The sequence below is a fragment of the Nycticebus coucang genome, chromosome 8 (assembly GCF_027406575.1).
Source record: "Nycticebus coucang isolate mNycCou1 chromosome 8, mNycCou1.pri, whole genome shotgun sequence".
NCBI lineage: Eukaryota > Metazoa > Chordata > Mammalia > Primates > Lorisidae > Nycticebus > Nycticebus coucang.
Genome location: NC_069787.1, coordinates 1,578,601 through 1,584,159, shown reverse-complemented (window position 1 = coordinate 1,584,159; position 5,559 = coordinate 1,578,601). Strand labels below are relative to the sequence as shown.

At 54.7% G+C, this 5,559-nt stretch overlaps 1 long non-coding RNA gene across 1 annotated transcript; it reads left to right on the top strand.

Annotated features, from left to right (window-relative positions):
• Positions 1-468: 468 nt before the first annotated feature.
• Positions 469-3,532, top strand: LOC128592565 (uncharacterized). The gene is made up of 3 exons (XR_008381929.1): positions 469-686; positions 2,123-2,236; positions 2,374-3,532. It is a non-coding gene; the product is annotated as an uncharacterized LOC128592565 (long non-coding RNA).
• The last annotated feature ends 2,027 nt before the right edge of the window (positions 3,533-5,559 follow it).

The following is a 5,559-nucleotide window of genomic DNA, read 5'->3' as shown; positions in this document are numbered from 1 at the left end:
GGACACAGCTTGACCTACGGTTCCAAAAGGCTCTGCTAAGGGTCTCCTTTGAGGTGGACAAAACTAGGTGATTCTCTCTTGATTCTATTAAAAAAGGAGGCAGGGAGGGGCAGCGCCTCTGGCTCCAAGGAATAGAGCACCAGCCCCATATACCGGAGGTGGCGGGTTCAAACCCAGCCCAGGCCAAACACTGAAAAAAAAAAAAGAGGAAGGTAAGAAGGGAGGGAGGAAGGGAGGGAGAGACTTTGAAAGAGGAATAGAGGAAGAGAGGAGGGAGGGAGGAAGAGGAGAGAGACTCACAGAATGTGGGTTCAGGGAGACTACTTCCCCTCCTGGAGGTTTCCCTGTCTGTGAAGTGGGTGCGGGGCCAGCCCTTCCTCCCAGGGGATGGGGGTGGGACTCACAGGGCACTGGGTGTAGCATCCAGCTCAGGAATGCTGGAGAAGCCCTAGCTGCTGGTACTCAGTGCTCCCCATGTTGCTAGATACACTTTTAAACCACATTTTTGAAAAGCCTTTTTACCGCAGAGATGGAGAGACGCCAGATTCACCGCCTTCTACTGGTGAATGGAGTGGCTGTACCTGCCGGTGAGCTGGAGGCTTTCCAGCCTGGAAGTCTCCTCCCTCCCACTGCCACCAGCCGGCCTGGCCCTCACCTCACCAGGCACACCGTCCCCACAGGCGGAGGTGGGTATGCAGGGGGCATGCATGTGTGGGAGGGGCTGTTTCCTAGGAGACCCAGCCAGGCTGCTTCTGGGGTTGGATTGGCCAGCCTGAAGCTGTCCTCTAAAGGGGGGGGGGGTCTCTGTGTAACCTTATGTGTGTGTATGGGCACTGCCCAGGCGGCTCCCTTCAGGTGGGCCCCAGGTGGGGGGCTGGGTGGATCCTTCCCCTGGTGGCTCCTTGGACCCACTTCCCAGCCCCTCCTGGAACAACCTATCCCAGCTAGTTTCTGGGCTTTCTCTGTGCTCAGGGTACCTTCCTCCCTACTCTGGGACAACCCTGGGATGTTAAGGGAAGCCCCATCCCAGGCTTGGTCAGCGCTGAGGCCACTCTCTGTCCCACCTACCTTCTGCCATGCTTCTCTCAAGAGGTAGATTTCCAAGTAATCCCTGCCTCACTCAGCCTGCTCCCCTCCCTGAGCACTCTGTTCTGCTCCACACAATCTGTCCTGCTCCTGGTTATGTGCCGTGGGCATCCTGCACATCACCTACAGCTGCAGTTTACAGCTGCCTGGGATAACCATTGTGGAGGTGGCAACTGAGGCTCCGAGGGACAGAGACCCCACGGTTGGCAGAGCCTTGGGGCACACCCAGGCGCTTGCTATTCGGACTGGACTATACTGACTCAAAGGCCAGTCCAGGAGAAGCAGGGCGGTGGGGCTGGGCATGCAAGCATCAAGTCCAAGTGCATGCCCTTTCCCACCTGCGCATCAAGCAGCTGCTGTGGTCCCTGAAAGCTCCAGAAAGCCCAGCAGAAAGCCCCAGAGTCGGCTCAGGCAGAGAGAGAAGCCCTGGGCTGTCAGCTGCATTTGCCCAACACTGCAGCCTTTTTGCTGGCTGCTGTTTTTGGTGATCTCTGTGACCAGTTTCTGCAGAGAAGGCATTTTAAGTCTCTGTGTGAAGAAACTGCCGTGACTTGTATTAATGAGCTATGTCCTGGCCGGGACATGGTTTTCCTCTTAATGATTAGCTGATTTGCGGGTAGTGCCGTACACTGGGGCAGAGTGGGGCCTGGGCTGGGGTCATGCACAGCTGGTCCCATTTTGGGTGGGAGCAGGGGTGGTCGGGCTGGGGGTCCTGTCTTGTGTAGCCTGGGAGCCACCCAGGCCTGCCCCTCGCCTCTGCTCGGGAGTATTCCCAGGGCTTCTAGTGGTTAGCGCCACGCTGTCTGGGTTTGAATCCTGGCCCTTCCATTTTGGAGCTAAGCACAGCTTCCCATCTGTTAAATGACAGAAATAGTTTAGAAATAGGGTTATATGACAATAAAACAAGTTACTACCTCTAAAGTGTTTAGAGCTGGGCCTGGTACCAAGGAGGTGTTTATAAAACAAAATCCGCACACAGGTAGAGCTGTACCGGGCAGCAGGATGCCCACGTATGACTGTGTTCCGTTTTCTGCAGAGCCCTTCTGGGCGTTTTGTTTAGAGTCGCTGAGTCTTTCACCATGTAGCAGTTGCCCTCCCGAGCCTGGCACGGCAGGTGGACCCAGGGCCCTGAGGGGCGACAGCCACCTCGGTGAGTACCCTGTTGGGGAGGTGGTAACTCACAGACATTGAGGGCTAAGAACCACTTCTCCTCCTCTGCCTAGGGTGAGGGGAGCAGATGTGTACAGTTTTTTATGCTGCTGTTATTCTCCTCCCCTCCCTGCCCAGACATGCCGACATGGTCCCTTAGGGAGTACTTTTCAGAACCCCAGAGAAGTAGCCTGGAGTGTGTGCAGGGAACGAAAACACCTGAAGGAATTCTCTACTAAAAGCCACGTGGAAGAAAATTTGACATTTGAGGAAAAGTGTTAGTGCGAAGATTTTGATGCAAAGAAGGACTCAAGTCTTAGACCTGAAAAAACCCGCAGGTGCAAGGGTGGAGATGACGGGGCCTTCTGGCAGGCTGGCTGCTTCCCAGCCCACCCTGCTCTGCTGCCAGGAGGGGCACAACGCTGTCCACCCGGCTCTGGTTAACGGTCCAGAGGAGATGATGGGTCCAGCCATAGGCCACAGCACGTGGACTCTGGTAATGCTGTCTTGCTGTCCCTTTGACTGGGGATGGGATGCCCGGCCCCAAGTGTGGGTGCTCCTTGAGGCTTCTGGAGGCCTCCCGCCTGGCCCCTGGTTTTCTGTCACCTGCCCTTTACCTGCCTCCCAGTAGAACTGGAATCCCACATGCTCTGCCTGCCTCCCGCTGGTCTTAGGAGAGCACCTGGAGAGGTCAGATGCCCTCTGGACATTGAGAACCAGAGGGCCGAGGGCCTTGAATGCCTGGGAAGGTGGAAAGCCAGTGAGAAGGGGGGAAGGTGGGAGCTGGTTGTGACAGGAATGCAAGGGGCTTGCCTGACTCGTGATGGCAGCCCTGCTCTACCTTAGCTGGCATGTTACGTGGGTGGTAAGGGACTGAGGGGGATCACAGAGTGTGTAAGTTCTCCCCCCAGGAGACATATTCAAAGTAATTACAACCAGTGTTACCAGGACCCAGCCAATCAGAAGGGCCTGTGGGCCACATCATGGGTGCCAGGCATGAATCTGGTGGTGCCTTCCAGAGAAGGCCACAGGCAGTCAGGGGTGCTGAAGGCACGCCAGAAGCTTTAATGGGTTTCAGTATTTTTAAGTACCAGAAGAGCCGCCCTGGTGAGCATGGCTGGTGTGCACGGCTCTGGCTCCCTGAGCCCCTACCTTGGGGCCAGCTGCAGGGAGCTCTGTAGCCAGGGAGGCCAGCAAGGAGGCCTTTCTGACAGGCCACAGTGATGAGGGAAGGAGGCTGAGGCAGAAGGGACAGAGGAGGAGTTTGGGCTGGAGAGTGAATTGGGAGGCTGCTTACATAAACCCAGCTTGTGAAGGACGTGGGTGATGCCCAGGTCATTAACTCGGGCTCGTGGGATATTCACTGAGAATTCCCAGAGCTTCTGGGACTGGGAAGACAGCGGGGGTGTCAAACCCTCCTGGCTTCTAGTTGGGGCATGGCCCATCTGGACTGTATTATCCAGATGATTGGCCTTCATCTGGGGAGCACCCTGGGGCAGCCAGGGTGTGTGTGTGTGTGTGTGTCTCATAGGCCTTTGGGGAGACTTTCTCCTCATTCATCCTCCAAACCCCGGTCCCTCCCTCTCCAGCCCCTTCTCCTACCCCTCCCCAGGGAACAGCCTCTTGTGAGCCCTTAGCTCTGTTGGAGCAGAGGGAATTTATCCACTTGGCTGGGTCCTGCTCCCAGCCTGGGAGGACTATGGCGCCTTCAATTACAGCAGGTGCAAATTCATTTCATCCAGATTTATGGGACTGGGCTATGGAGGACTGTTCTCCAGCTTTATTGCAAATTGCATTATTTTCCCTCCTCTTTCAAAAATATTTATCTATGCTAATTTAGCATGGGAGCTGGCTAAGTTCTGCATGGGGAATTGCCTATTAATTCTGCTGCCTGGAAATACTGCGCCTGGCTGCAGGGTTGCTTCTGCTGTCCCTGGCTGGGCAGCCTCCTCCTCCCAATGGGACCCCTAGGTGGGAACAGGAGCAGGCTGCCTGACTGGCCATTTGGAGAGGTGCCGGGGACTGATGTCTCAAACTTATCTCCTTTACAGACTGAAAATAAAACAAATAACCCTCTGCACTTTGCAGGCTCCATGGGAAGGAACTGGATTTCTCAGGTGGCAGAGGTGGGATCCATTCTGGTGCAGTCTCCACCATGTACCCGCTGGGTGACCTTGGGCAAATGATGCAACCTTTCTGAGCCTCAGTTTCCACATGTGTCAAATGAAATGTAACTGTGCAGGGAAGCCATGAAGGCTTTTGGTGGTAGGCTCCTGAGGCGGCAGGCACACAGCATGGCGTCATAAATGGGGGCATTAACATTGCTGGTCTGCAGAGCCACATGGTCTAGCAAGGACACTGTTTGCCTGTGGGTTAAGTGTTAACGGTTCCCAGGGGAGGGAGCTGCCCACCTGACACCCCAGGTGACTGTCTCATGGCCTTAGAACCTCAAGGCCATCTGAGCGGAGCTCCTGAGGGCTCTCTCCCCTCAAAATTATTTCCGCACTCTCACCCCCACCAGCTTTGTAAACCAGAGCCTGTAGCATCGTGTCTTTCTTTTATCTACCTGGGAGACTGGAGTTGTTCTAGCTTCCATTTTTCTTGCCCTCCCATTTATTTCTCACACAGCCTTCTCTTGAAATACTGTATAACTCGGATTGTGCCATCTGCTACGGAGCCTTTTGGTGGCTTGCCTAGCGCTTGAAGCAAAAGCCCCTGGCCTCTTCTACTTCCAGCCAAGCCACCATTGTGCCTTCTTTGCTCACTAGGTCATGGTGTGGCTATGGGTTCCGTCCTCCTGACTCTTGTCCTTTGCTGTGCGTTTTGTGCACTTGGCTTCTGCCCACCATGTGGGTCTAGGATCTAAAGTCACCTCCCCAGAGAGGGCCCATCGCACCTCCCTGCCAGCCCAGCCAGTCCCTGCCTCTCTCACCACACTGCTTTGCTTCCCATAGCACACATACCTCTCTGTCCACTGATTTGTGGTCTGTCTTCCCACATAGGAGGCCATAGGGGCAGCCTGCTAACATTGGCTCCTTTGCTGCCTTTCTTCCTAGCAGGACCGCAGCTGGATTCCAGCTCACTCTCCTACGTGCTCCCGGATCCAGCAAGTCCTGATGGGTTAAAACCACTCCTGACAGCCCTATTCTTCTCACCAATAATAACTTTAGAAATTGCGCTAGACCCACGTCTAGCCACTGAGATGGCCTCCGAGAAATTCTGTCTTCTTATTTTTCCTTTCTGTTTTTTATTAAGGTGGTTACATAAAAGTAAACCTCACCACTGTATGGAGTGTGCATTCCAATGAGTTTTGTCGAATGCATA